The following is a 15,860-nucleotide window of genomic DNA, read 5'->3' as shown; positions in this document are numbered from 1 at the left end:
AGCAGCTGGATCTTAATTATGGACAAATTTAAATAAACAATCTCATATTTACTTCCATTATTATAGTATTTTTAACAGTTAATCCATGATCTTACCAAAATCATCACTCTTTTCCACAGATTATGTTTATTTCTGTTGTCTCTTCATGAACATACTTTCAACCAGCTACCATGCAAGGTGCTAGCTTGCTCATTGGGAGCAAATTGTAGTTCAGTGTTTTGACTAAGGACACAGTGAAATGTAGACAAGGGGAGCTAGGATTCTATCTGCCAACCCTATGTTTATGAAATTACCCACTCTATTTGTTATGAAATATAAATATACATTAAAATGTGTCCCTACCTCCCTTTTCACTCCCAAACATTTTTGTACAACATACAACATGTCACAGTCTGTCACTACCAGGGCATTACAATGGTAATGGGGGACAATGATATTTTCTCTGTTTCTTTCTCAGAGGAAACACGTGTGATATCCTTTCCAAAATAGCATGGGGAGACATCTGCCCAGACCTTCTTATTGATGTCACTCTTGAAGATTGTCTTCCTTTTGTCCTTCAGTTTGTCCAGAAAGAGGAAGATCTGTAGTTCATGGAATTTCTTGTCAGAAAACACAGTATGTACTTTTTTAAAGAACATTCATCATGTCCATAGAGTCCTCGCACTTCATTATGTAATATTGTGACACTCTCCAGTCTAATTCAATTTGAATGAAATTATGAGTTATATTTCATCAATATATACCTGTCTTGTCCATTGAAGTCTTCAGGTGTTGGTCAAAGCTGCCTGGATTGTAGTGTATTGCAATGCTGTACCATTCGGTAGAGGCTGTTCCATCTTCTTAAGATATCTAAGATTTGAATGTTGTCATGTGACACTCTTCTGTCTGAGAAGAGAATCAGAAGTACAACATGCATGCATGCTTTGTCTCAGAATCTGTCAAATGCAATTTTCATGAAGTTATAACTTCTTTGTAAATCAATTCATACCTGTCTGTGTCCATTAAAGTCCTCAGTCATTGGTCCATCAAATGTTCCTGGATTGTAGGGTATTATTTGATGAAATGCTGTACCATTAGGAAGAGGCTGTTCGATTTTCAGACTGTTCTGGAAGGCCTTTAAGATAACAAACAAAACATGCATTACAAATACTTTTCTTTTTTTCTTTTTTTTAATTGGACTCCAGTACAACAAAGTGGTAATAATATGGAATATTATTGTTGTTGATAATTAAAATAATAGTACAACATATTAAATATGAATTGTAAGAATAGGAACATCATTAACATTACATGGATGTTTTTAAACAAATTACCCAGGATGGTTTCTTTTTCAGGACAAGGTTAGCAAGGCTAACATTCTCCCACCCCTGCAGTGTGATCCAGTCTCCCATCCTAGCATTGCTTTGAAAAGGTGCAAAGTCCACAGAAGGTGTCACAGTTATTATTTGTTGTTGGTATAGGGAGCCAGCTGCCCTCAGAGTACTTGCTGCCTCGGGGCCAGCTGTTCCCCCTGTTTAACCCCTAGCAGGTGTAGTGGTGGTCATGGACATTGTCCTCTTGTCTGTTGCAGTGTCAGGGCCAGGTGTTTTCCCTGTTTAACCCCTAGCAGGTGTAGTGGTGGTCATGGACATTGTCCTCTTGTCTGTTGCAGTGTCAGGGCCAGGTGTTCCCCCTGTTTAACCCCTAGCAGGTGTAGTGGTGGTCATGGACATTGTCCTCTTGTCTGTTGCAGTGTCAGGGCCAGGTGTTCCCCCTGTTTAACCCCTAGCAGGTGTAGTGGTGGTCATGGACATTGTCCTCTTGTCTGTTGCAGTGTGAGGGCCAGGTGTTCCCCCTGTTTAACCCCTAGCAGGTGTAGTGGTGGTCATGGACATTGTCCTCTTGTCTGTTGCAGTGTCAGGGCCAGGTGTTTTCCCTGTTTAACCCCTAGCAGGTGTAGTGGTGGTCATGGACATTGTCCTCTTGTCTGTTGCAGTGTCAGGGCCAGGTGTTCCCCCTGTTTAACCCCTAGCAGGTGTAGTGGTGGTCATGGACATTGTCCTCTTGTCTGTTGCAGTGTCAGGGCCAGGTGTTCCCCCTGTTTAACCCCTAGCAGGTGTAGTGGTGGTCATGGACATTGTCCTCTTGTCTGTTGCAGTGTCAGGGCCAGGTGTTCCCCCTGTTTAACCCCTAGCAGGTGTAGTGGTGGTCATGGACATTGTCCTCTTGTCTGTTGCAGTGTCAGGGCCAGGTGTTCCCCCTGTTTAACCCCTAGCAGGTGTAGTGGTGGTCATGGACATTGTCCTCTTGTCTGTTGCAGTGTCAGGGCCAGGTGTTCCCCCTGTTTAACCCCTAGCAGGTGTAGTGGTGGTCATGGACATTGTCCTCTTGTCTGTTGCAGTGTGAGGGCCAGGTGTTCCCCCTGTTTAACCCCTAGCAGGTGTAGTGGTGGTCATGGACATTGTCCTCTTGTCTGTTGCAGTGTCAGGGCCAGGTGTTCCCCCTGTTTAACCCCTAGCAGGTGTAGTGGTGGTCATGGACATTGTCCTCTTGTCTGTTGCAGTGTCAGGGCCAGGTGTTCCCCCTGTTTAACCCCTAGCAGGTGTAGTGGTGGTCATGCAGATTGTCCTCTGGTCTGTTGCAGCGTGAGGGCCAGGTGTTCCCCCTGTTAAATCCTCAGATGCAGTAGCAGGCTTTCTTTTTCAGTGCTCTAGTCTGTTGCTGCTTGGTGAACTTGGGTGAGTCGATTTTACGTTTGGCTCACTCGCCCACCATGATAATAATAATAAGAATAAGAATAACAACAACAACAACAGACATTATTAGTATAGCATCTTTCATGCCATAAAATGCAGCTCAAAGTGCTTTACTTAAAGAAGAGCTAATTAAAATATCTAAACTATCATAAAACAGGGTAAAAAAAAATAGAAGCAGAAAATATGATCAAACCATAGGGGAAGAGCAATAAACAATAAAAGCAAGATCAAGTAAAAGCAAGAAATAACAGTGTATACACAAATAAATAGGGTAATAATGAAATGTAACACAACATAAAACATTAAGATAAATGTTATCAGATAAGAGCAAGAAAAATCATCCTTCAGTGAGAGAAAGGCTGTAATTCATGAAATATATCTAAAATGAAGGAAGGCAACGTAAGTGACATTGTAAATTTGTTCATTAAAATTCAACTCAGAACTGAGAACAGTGCCAAGATTTTTTTTCAATAGTCTTATTTAAGGGACGCATGGCCAGTAAGAAAGCACCTGTTGTTGGTTTCCCACAGGGGGCCGCCCAAAATATGATACCCCCCTGCTTCCACCCTCCCCCTTAAATAGTGGACGGAAGCAATTAATGCCAGAATAAGATTTCATTGACAAGTGTTAAGCAATAAGGATGTAAGATTTCAATAAAAAATGTTAAGCAATTACTCCATCATTTGTCTATTACACAACAATTGGCCAAAAATAATGTTTAGCAACGCAACAAGTCACACTATTGAAATGCTAATAGCTTCATGGAAACTATAGTAAGTTGGCAACACACGGACAGTCACATTGTCAACATCTTTAATATATACATGATCAATCAAGGTACCTTTCTCTGTTGTTGCATTTTGTACACATTGTAGGTAGTTGTGTTGTTGCATCAAATTTACAATGGTAGATGATGTCAATATGTCTTCATTGAAATCTCCCATAATTAGTTTACCTCCAGGATATCTATCCAAAGCATTAATGAGTTTTGCCAAGTTGTGACGAAAGAGATCCATTGAATATGAATTTGGTCTGTACAAGACAGCAGCTGTCATATTAATTTGTGGAATGTCAAACATCAAACACTCTAAATTATAGGTTTGTGGAATCCAGGCATTGATGGTCTGATCAAGGCTACAATATATTCCAACTCCACCTCTTGCCTGTTGTTTTAATTTGGTTAGCACTGGATGACTGTTATCATAACAATTTGATCTTGGATTGTGTTGAAATTTAAAACCTGACAAATGTGGCTCATTGTGAGAGTCATCAGATGTTAGCCATGTTTCTGTTAAACAAATGCAATCAGCTTTCATAAATATTTTATGTGCTTGTATATCTTTAAAATGTGCTTTTAGACTTTGGACATTGTGTAAAACCATTGTAAATGAAGTGGTTTTGGTGGGGTTCTGTTTGGGCACAAGAAACTCTGGCATGTTTTTAATTGCCTCCTCAATTTTCTCATTGCAATATATCGCAGAATCCTTAAAATCTTCAATAATAAGGCCACTGAGAGTCCTCACACGACTTAGTGCAACATATGCTTGTCCTGCCGCAAAGATTTTTTTCAGTGAAACGACTGCATGGTCAACGGTCAAACCTTGGACTTTGTGAACTGTACATGCCCATGCTAGTTTAAGAGGAAATTGGCGTCGTACTCCACCACTGTTTGTCACGTGATCTTCTTGTGGTTGAATTATCGTTCCATTCTGAGAGATGTTTTGTCGGGTCTTTGATCTTTGATTTTTGCCAACTTTTGGATTATCAAATAGAACATGAACTTCAGAGGGAAATGAACTTTCAGATGAAGACATTATATGGACAACAGTTCCAAATGCACCATTCACAAGACCATCTGAAACATCTATATTCTTCTTTAACATAACTCTTGCACCTTTTCCAATACTTACAGATTGTGATAAACAAGAGTTAAAGACTTTCTTATGATGACCTGTTTTTTTCTCCATCCTTCCAGTCTTTGGATTTCTTTCATAATCTTCTGCCTCTATGGTAATCGCATTTGGACATTTTTCATGCAGCATTTCAATATTAAACCTGTCAACTTCTCGATTGGTGGCAAATATGTGCATTGCGTTGGATTGCTCTCCAGTTTCACATTGTTTTATCAAATGGACATCTGTGTCATTTAAAGGTTCATTCTTTTTTCGTATTCTGAACCGATTCAGTAACTCGGCAAATGTCTCATTTTTTTGTCGGACAATCTGTGTTAATTTAGCAACCATGAAGTTATCTTGCCACAAATTCACTCCTTTTGCATCTGCATGTAATGCTGTACCTTTCACAGGTGGTAGCTGATAAAAATCACCGACTGCCAGTATGCTCACTTTTCCAAAGAGTGAATAGTCACCAGTCTGTTTTATTTGTCTCAATCTGCCATGTATGTAGGCCAAAAGCCGATGGTCAACCATAGATATTTCATCAATAATTAGTATTTGTAAATCAGCCAGTTTTGCACGTAGAGCATTTATTTTCTCTTCACCGAGAGGTACATACGGCAATGTGACATTAGCACCAATGGAGAAAGTGTTGTGTATGGTTGACGAACCAATATTGAAAGCGGCAACACCAGTTGGAGCTGTTAAAAGAACTGTGATATTGTCAGGATTTACAGACATTTGAGACAACAGTCTGCTTGATTCATAATGTATAGCTTTCAGCAAGTGTGTCTTCCCTGTGCCTGCACCTCCAGTGATAAAGTAATTGAATGGTTCTGGACTTTCCCCACATAGTTTTTGTAAACACCAGTTGCGGATTTTATAAAAGATACTTGATTGCTCCTCATTTAAAGATCTCATTAGATGTAATGCATCTTCTCTACATATTTGGGCATTTTGAGCTTCAGTAATGGAAACCTTTTGTGCATTTGAGGTCAGGTCAGGGATGTTTCTATCATCATCATTGTCATCATCATCATTTACTTGTTTTTTCTTTAGGTCAACACATTCTAACCGTTCATTTTCAGATTCAGGACAGAGTTGGGCCCAAGCATCTTCCAAATCACCATTCTGCTCCAAGAGCTCTTGAGCTTCATCAATTTTGGTACTTTCTTTTTCATAAAGGGACCTGTTTGTGTCAACAATGGATTTCACTGTTTCTAAAACATTATCAGCATTTGTCACAGCACCAAGTTTGTAAAAGTCTTCAAATGACTCAAAACCTGAAGGTTTTAATTGATGATCTTGATAATATGGCAAGAACAGTTGTAAAAGTGAATGATGGTATTTTTCAGGATCTTTTGTGGGTGAAAATCTTGGATACCTCACAACTGCACCTTGTGTTCGTGTACGTCTTTTCACATATCCCATATTTTGTTTCAGTTGAAATGTTTCAGATTTTGATGTGGAAACCTCTGCTTTTGACAGCACCCTATATTCTGAAATAAATGTAGCTAGGCATACATGTTGAAATTGTTCTGTTTGTGGTCGGTTTTTATACCTGTCTGTCAGACTAATCATCCATAAACTTGAGTCATCATCTGTCTCCTGCGAGGACATGTTCTTGAGTACATTCAAAGGTTTTGACATTCTAACAGTATCCACAACAGGAATAAACTGAACTTTGCGAGAGCATTCCTTTAAGTGCATGTTTGTTACTCTATATACAGCCTCTTGTGCACTAACTTCTCGATTGTGAAGATAAGCAGCACCAATTCTTTTGAATGCTTGTTTAGCATCAAGGTTTCCATTGAGGCTTTCCTTCTGCGTGCGATCAAGTAGCAGTCCCATTTGGCGCTCAGCTTTCGAGATGTATGAGATAATGTACACAACACATGAATATGCATCTACAACAAATTGAATATCCATATTAGCATTCCAGCCTCGTAACAAATCTTTGTTGTATTGATTTACCCAGGTACTATTTGGCGATCGTTTCAAAACAACGCTTGTTTTCTTAGCAATTCTGTTGTATGCTAATTCAAAAATTTCTTGAGTAATACCTATTGATTGAAATAAATCATCTGTTGAATCAAATGTAGCCTCAGGATTCGATACTGTTTTCTTCACCATTTCGAGAATTTTTATTGCAGTATCTCTTTTCAAGTCCTCTTGAACTGTCTTCCAAGCTAAATGATACATTTCTGGATTAATGCCAGCTGCTTGAAGTCTGTCATCTATTGAATCAAACTTAGCATCTACCGGTAAACTTGATTCTGCTTGTCGTACCATTTCAAGAATGTTATGTGCGTCCTCTATGGTCAAAATAAATTCCTCTTTATCATTGTGTGTATTATGACAGTCGTCTACACCATACAGCTTCATCTTTAGGTCCTCCATTGAATGACTTTTCTGTTCTAGAGATTTTGCTCGGCTAATGAATGTTTGACAAGAAACTGGCCTAGGAAAATTGAATCGACAAACTGTTTTATTTTTTCTGCATGTCTTTGAATGTCTGCTGCTGTGCTTTTGAACACTATTCACGATCTCGTGCAGCTCTTCATCATCTGTTGATGGCATCTCACATGTTACATACTGGTCCACAAATTCAACAACATCTGCATCTGTATTTTTATCGATTTGTGGTGCATCTTTGACCCAGAACAGACAATGGCAATGAGGACTTCCCCTCTGTTGAAATTCCACACGGTAAAAATAATCAATTACTTGTCCAATAGGTGCTGCTGAAGATAATATTACTTCTTTTAGAAAGCAATGCCAACGGTGATCAAACATCCTTGCAGCTGTCACTGGGTTCTGTTTAAGTATGTTACTTTTTCCTGCCCAATCAAGTTCTTCAACATCAACCTGTTTTCCTTCTTGGTGTAGTAGGGTTCTAAGCATTTCGGGCCATCTCATATCTGCTGCTGAAAAAGAGCAAAACCATGTAGGAATACCCAGCTGTCTTATCATAGCAAACAGGTCTTTTTGTGAACATTGCCAGAATGCTGGACTGCCACGAATCTGTCTTAGATACTTGTACCCTTCATTAAAGTGTAATATTTTCCTTAATGACTCTGGATCTGTTAACATGTCAGCTGTGATGGACTTGGCTTTTTTTTTCTCTACTCCTTTTCTCATAGCTATGGAAACACTAGAAACAACCTGTTCAACTTCGGATATATATTGAGCATAAAATATGAAATCTGTATTCTTTGCAAACCTGCCATCAGCATTTAAAAGTCTGTTATTGAGGTACCTTGCAAGTGTAATTTTCTCCTCTCTTTCATCATGAAAAGTAGGACTTCCTTTTGGATATAAAACTGGAAAACATTTGGCCTCATTTGATTTATCCATTAACAGTCTAACAGGGCTGTTTCCTTCTGCAGGGGCCACGCACATAATACTGTCAAAATGCTGGTCTGCTATGTCTTGTGCTAAATCAACCGGTTGAAGGCATGAGTCAAGGTAGAGTCCAGGCTGTTGCTCAGTGTATGTAAGATCTTCATCATTGTCTTCCATTTCATTATCATTGTTTGTATTTTCCTCATGTGCTTCATCATCATTGTCATCATCATTTCTGACTGATTGATCATTCTGTTCAGTAACAACCTCATCAATGTCATTGGTTTGAATTAAAGGGTTTGTCCACTCTGTATTGATCTGTATGTCAGCATAGTAGGGATTATGACTAATCAAGTATTCCAAAGCATTTCTTACGTAATCTGTATGAACATATTGATAATCATAATGACCTTTATATGTCAGCTTCCTTTTTAGTTTAATTCGTATCATCATGTCATCACACTCATTTCTAGGGAGAACAGTGTTCACTTCAGGTAGGTTTGAAGGTACACAAACAACTGGTCCATGAACAGCGTTTTGGGCTCCTTTGGGTAATGCAACCACTTTCATGAATGGAATATGTTGAGCTATCAGGTGTTGTTCCAAAACATTAAGTGATTCTAGTTCTGGTGGTACTTCTTCCAGATGTAGATTGTTAACAACACTCTCTTGAGGCATTTTGCCTGATAGCAGTTTCCGATGGCATGTGTGACAAATCCACAATTTAGAAAATGATCTCTTTGACATTTCACAATCATGTAAGCACGTCTTAACACATTCATGCAAATATTTCAATGTAATGCACTTCTCTGCCAATGAAGCAATGTCTGTACCTTTATTCACATAAATCGATTTCTTACATTCAATAACCTGCTTTCTGAACAATTGGCGATGGCAAACAGAGCAAGCAAATTCAGGGCCTACACACACTTGTTTTTTGAAATATTCAATAGCAAAATCAATATCATTTTGGTTTTGTTTCTTTTCTGCATATCTGTTGCGTGCTTTCATTTGCACAACTGCTTGGAACAGTGAGTTGGTTGCATATTTGTCTTTGCTGTACTGACGAACTTCTGCTCGGAACTTGTCATTAATGCTGTATTTCACCTTGCTGGACTCACAAATGTCTGCGCGGAACTTGTCATTTGTAGCATATTTGACCTTGCTGGACTCATAAGCGTTTGCTTTAACATTGGCTCTGAATTCTGGATTCATAGCATATTTCCTCTTGATAGACGCAATTTTCTTTCCACTATAGATTGCATCGTTGTTATATTTATCTCTTTCCTTCTCAGCTTTTAATCTTTTGCAACTTTCCTGAGCTCCACTGTGTGACCTTTTTCTCAGTGTCCTTGTGCTTGTCTGTCTTGCTAGAACTTGACACATATGTGCACAAAGCATTTCATGATCTTTTGCCTTGACACATGTTACAACCTCATAATGGTTTCCATTTGCATTATTCAGATATATTGCATTACATGTCAGAGTGGATGTCTGAACATCTGTAGGCATATGATAACTAGGGAAGATATTCCATCTGCCACCATTAAATGTCATTATGCTTGTCTGAAACAAGTCTGCAGCAGCAAATATCTCAAGTTCTGTAGCCCAGTTTCCTGAATATTGCATTCTTGATGATGTTACGTATTGCTGCATTGATAGATAACCTTCTCTCAAATACTGCTGAAATACTGAAGGGTTCTGACAGATATGGTGAAATATAGCACGGCGGATTTTTACATGTCTATTTTCATTACCACATATAGCAAAAGACAGCGCTCTGAAGAAGCAGTTCCCGTCACCTTTGATTTGCTTTGTCTCACAAGGATGGCCCATTGGTGTAAACTCTTTACTTGGTTCAGTAACGTTGACACTTTCATTTGTGATGTTTAATTGAGAGCATAAGATATCCTGATCCACAGATGTAAGTGGTGAAAAAGTCAATTCTGGTCTTACAATGTCAGTAAGTACGAGATCATCTGTTATTTTACAAGTGTCACTGTCATGTCCTGTATTTATTTCCATAACCATATCAGAACCTTGTTCAAATGTTGTACTGCTTTGAACACTTGTTGAGCAAGTTTCCCTATGTGGTGCTTTTGTAGACGCATCAGGCTGTGTGCAACTGGACATATCAGATGTTAGGTCACCTCTTTTTCTCTTTACTCCTGTATTTCTGGTGTTCATCCCATTGCTGGTTTTACCACGCATAACTCTCTTCCCTGGTGACAATGGGCTGTTTTGTGATCGATTACAGTGGTTTGTATATTGACATGGATCATCACGTGTCACTGTACTGTTTGATGTCACTACATTCACATCGCTAAAGGAACTTGTCATGTCATCACCTGCCATGTGTTTACCTCTTAACACTGCACTGTAGAATGGCTGTCGACCGTTACTGGCACTTGTGCTGGTAGATGGCTCAATCCTCATGACACTGTTTGTAGCATGTCTTGTCCTGAGTTTACCTTTCAACATGTCACTGTAGAGTGGTTGACTGTTACAGGCACTTGTGCTGGCAGATGGCTCCTGTTCAGGGTGTTGTTTTGCTGCATGATCGATCACATTCACTTGGACTCCGGTCAACTCAAATTGCTCATCATGTACATTCAAAGAGTGTGCAAGGTTACATATGTTTCTGTACAGCGCTACAATATCAGCATGATAAACCACAACACTTTTACCATATGCATCACGAAGTCCTTCAGCACTGCGTCCATGTGGATCAAAGACAGCATACCAGCCATTCTTTCTCACAACTGCACAGGTGCTCGCATGTAAAGTTAGCAAGCATGCATCAAATTCTGAAAAAATGCTTTGCAATGACTCATCCAATGGCAACACATTTAGCGATGGTTCTTCATAATCAGACATAACCACACCAGTAAATGGAGCTCCATAGTTTATTGAAACAGTTGTGTTACACAGTTTATGGCTCACTGGTAATTCATGGACTGCAACAAAACCATTTGTCTGATCTGCAATTTGACCTGCTTTGCTCAATGAACCATACAGCACATTACCATGGTGTAGAATCTCATCCAGGTCCTTTGTTTCCCATGCTAAAACATTTGTCATTTCACTCATGATAATTGCACAAAGACTATTAGGGACACATTGTTTTCCACCATACAAACCAAAGTGTTGATGACCTTGATGGTACGAACCACGTACATAAGATACTTGTGGGCAATCAGCAGTTGTGCTTGGTGACAGCGTTGTGTTGACAGCTGGATTTACAGAAGTAGATACACAGGGTTTTGGAGACACATCAGAAGATTTTTCAGAGTTACATGCAGAGCTTGTTGCAGAGTTAGTGGTAGAGCTTTTGTGAGAACTTTCATTGTTTTTTGTGCAGTTTTGTTGGATCTTGTGCATTTTTGAGCTTGTGCTTTTGCCAGTTTGTGAGCATGATAGCGTGCAAGATAGCTGCGGCGAATAGTTGCCAGTTTCATTGAGCTGTAATATGTTGCAATATAGCGGCGGCGAATAGTTGCCAGGTTTTGACGGCTTTATTTCAAGAGGCGCCACAACCTCGTCGACCTTTTGAGGAGGTTTAACCTTGTCAGTCCGGGTCAAGTCAGTCTGTGTCTTTTTTGCATGAGGTGGTGAAACCTCAGTCTGGGTCGTCTTAGGTGGAGGAGGACAGTCGGTCCCCCTCATCCCCCTCATCGCCTCCACACGCCAGGACTGCCGTCTCCGTGGCATCTAGAAAATAAATACATGTACTGAGATCATGCAAGACAATGAATACATTATCTTTTAAAATAGTATCAAGACACTATTTGCAAGTATCTAATCACAGTAAATATAATGCAACTTGCTTGTATCACATGTATAGCACTTCAGTGTGTATGCTTACATAGTTCTTTCATGAGGTTGCAAACATAAATGTTGGCTGATTGCTCATACTAGACCACTGCTCTCTTGACACTTCTGGACAAATGTAATTGCCTGCCATATGCACTTCTCTAAGTGATAAGGAAATGAAGACAGTCTCCTCTGGACCCTTATACATAGTTGTATATTCAAATAGGTTTTTTTTTTTTTTTCTTCAAAAATTGTAAATATTCACAAGATGACTCTCAGCATTAAGAATATTAGCAGCCAACATGAATGCAACAGTTGCTTCTCTGGACATTTACACATAGTTGTATATTCAAAAATAATGTTTTATTCAAGATTTACACATTCAGAAGATTTCTTTTAGAATTTAGAATGTGAGCAGGCAATATGAAAATGCTATTAGTCATCTTATGTTTACTCACATTAAAATTGCCCTATTGCCCAAAATGAACGAAAATGGGCATGTTACAGCATTTTGATCTGCAGACCATGAACTACTTTCAATACCCAAATCAAACATAATTAAGAACTATTTTTTGTTCAAAAAATATGGATTCTTTTAGAGGCAAATTATCAGCTGATAAGCATTTTCAGTCATCCACTTCTATCGAGTGCAGGCTTATTAAAATATCCAAATACAATCATGTGTCATGAGTTTCTACCATTAAACATGTGTTTTTGATACAACTAGCTGAGTGATGGTGGACTGTACATTTCCAATGCAAACAGTGGGACTGTAAAATCTTACCTGATATTGTACACCATCGCCAAAGCAGCAAAGACGCACATGGAAGACAGAAAGATAAAGTAAAATTAGATATCCTGTCATTACAACATTGTATGTGGCATCTACAAAACAAATACATGCACTGAGACCATGCAAGACAATGAATAATATACACTTGTCAAAGAAATTAAGAGAACGACAGTCATCAATCATCATGGCAATGATCATCATCAAAGCATTGCCATGATTCCCAGTGTATAGATTTCAATAGGTTACTTTTAGAGTATTGGAATGACTTCAGCAACACAACATTTCATTTTTTACTTTAATCTGATCTCAAGCTGATGTCCTTCTAACATCTGGCAAGCGTGAATAGTTCAATAAATGACCTCTTGTGCAATCTATTCAAAAAAACTGAATCCTGAGGGATTAATCAAAAAAAATCTATACAGTTGTACTGTAAACTCACCTGATAGTGTACACCATCGCCAAAGCAGCAAAGTAACACATGGAAGAAAAAAAGATGTAAAATTAGATAACCTGTCAATAAAAAATGCACTCACTTGAAGTGATGGCTTAACCAAAGCTAAAGGTTTCATGCTGATTATTCACATAATACTGATTACTCACAAAATTGCCCTAATGGCCAATATGAAAACTACATCCTACAGCATTTGTTCTGTAGATCATGTCCTAGTTTCACAACCAAAATCAATGAAAAAGATAGGAGTGTATTTTAAGCAAAATAAAGACTAGGATCTATGAAATACAACTAGTCAGACATGAATTAATTTTAGAACCACACTAAGATGAGAGATTATCATTTGGAAGTAAACTATCATAAATCAATATTCAGCACACGCAATAGGCATACTTCTCATCCCTGTAATAAAATTACTGACAAGTACAAGACATGATCAGAAGCCAATGTAATGCTTGCTTAAAGGGTTACATTTGACATTTTGTTTACCCTGAGTATGTAACCAAAAAATAGTGTTGCATAGAATAGCAGATCACAGTAGGCTATTCATGTCACTCATTTAACACCACTATAAGATTGCAGCACATCAATTCCAAAAAAAGCACATAAATTACACAATATAAACCAGACCTATAAATGGTTGAAAAGCTATCTGGCTTGTATAGCCATCAACATTAAGCCAGCCAGCTAGCACTACACCAACAGCAATGTAAACAGAGATCCATGGCCTGCTACGCTACTGTTTTCAGGTAGCCCTAACTAACTAGCACTACTTTTGGCCCAGCTAACCTTACTATGCCTGACAATGTAAAATAATTGCCTGCATAACTTGTTGAAAGGGTTGATGAATCTAGAGAGAAATGTATATAACATCTTACTGCCATGTATTTGATTTAATGTGTTTGTTTGTTCTCACATGGACACTGTATTGTCAATAGAGTGATGGAGGCTGCTGCTGTTCAGGGGAGTGGATGTCAAGAGGTCACACTTAAGCTACAGAGGAGGCATCTCCTCTGGGGTATCAATGACACATCTCTATGGGACACTATAAACAGACAAAACCCAGACTGACAACCATTGGTGATACAGATATCATGTTAGGGTGACAGGCGACACATCTGTATGGTCAGACCTTGACCAATCTGGCTTCACTAGGCCTAATCGGGAAGCCTACGCATAGGGGTGGGGCGAGAGAGCACTATTTAATGTCTCAACCAAACCTTGAGACTTTGATTTGGAAAGAGCAGCCAACCCAGCATGCAGACACACTGATAACACCATGCGGGGAGGGAAGTCTAAAGTCTTGACTTTGCGCCGCAGCCAGCAGAGAAGCAGGGAGAGAGAGAGACTAGGGAAACATCCGAGTGTTCCATGTGATTGTATCTTTGTACAATAAATCTATCATCTGTCGCCGCTTCCGGTCCCATGTTGGGTGATTTCATCAATGACTATCACAAGCAGAAGGCAGTTAACATTGTGGTCCATATTAGATTGTGCTGCAACTTTTATCAAGGCTTACACAATTACACAATGCAACGCAGAGATTTCCTATTTGCGTGAGCTACAGTAAATAAGGTAAACCAGTAGTTACAGTATGTGGCTACAACTAGGTATATACAGCATTTCCTGTCATCCACTTCTATTGAGTGCAGGCTTATTAAAATATCCAAATACAATCATGTGTCATGAGTTTCTACCATTAAACATGTGTTTTTGATACAACTAGCCGAGTGATGGTGGACTGTACATTTCCAATGCAAACAGTGGGACTGTAAAATCTTACCTGATATTGTACACCATCGCCAAAGCAGCAAAGACGCACATGGAAGACAGAAAGACAAAGTACAATTACATATCCTGTCATTACAAAATTGTATGAGGCATCTACAAAACAAATACATGCACTGAGATCATGCAAGAGAACGAATATTAGATTATCCATTCAATACTATGAAGACAGTACTTAATGAGGCAACTGGCTGATATCATGTGTGGCCTATAGTACTTCAGTGTGCATCAGTACATTTTTATTTTATTTAAGTGCAAACACAAATTTAAAGAAAGAATGTAATGGTAACATGTTATTATTATCTAAACAGTCTCGTGTTTCATAATTGAGAAATGTAATTGTTACATCAAAGCATTGCCATGATTCCTAGAGTATTCAGGTTCCCACACCTTCTGCAACATCAAATTCAAGGACCATTCAAAGACTTTCAAGGCCAAAACCCTCAAATTCAAGGACCCAATACGGCATAGTTTGAGATGTAGATCAAGATGCAAATGTTTATAAGACGTACTAGCCGCTCACAGACCACTATTAAAAAGAGAGGCTTGAATAAAGTCAGGGTGGGACTGTGACGTAACAGCATTGCCACATTATTTAACTACATCATAGTTACATATTTCAGCAGCAGTGACAGCAACATTGCCATACAGTCTCCTTGAGGCAAGTTATTTTGCAACTATATAGGCACAGTGTCAACAACTTCAGCTGTTGGTACCGTCGCAATTTACGGAACTACGACCACTGTGTCGGCTTTACGTGCTGTGCTAGTAGGGAGGCTCTGCATCAGGCCATATGTATGTCCAGTGAATCTTTAAGCAGCCATTCATTGTTGATGTCTTTATCAAGCTACGTATGCTGGAGGTTCGCTTAGCTACTTACTAGCCTATATCTTGCTTCCTGCCAGAAACATTTGACTGCACTTTTTTTGGCCAGGCGGCGTGACTTGCGCCCAACTCAGATGGAGGGAGACATGCAGACAACATCATCTAACATATTGCACAAAATATATAAATTCCAACTATGACCCATGTCTATTTTC

The sequence above is a fragment of the Borostomias antarcticus genome (genome assembly GCF_949987555.1).
Source record: "Borostomias antarcticus genome assembly, chromosome: 15".
NCBI classification, from domain to species: domain Eukaryota; kingdom Metazoa; phylum Chordata; class Actinopteri; order Stomiiformes; family Stomiidae; genus Borostomias; species Borostomias antarcticus.
The sequence above is the reverse complement of the archived record's forward strand: the minus strand, read 5'-3'. Positions refer to the sequence as shown.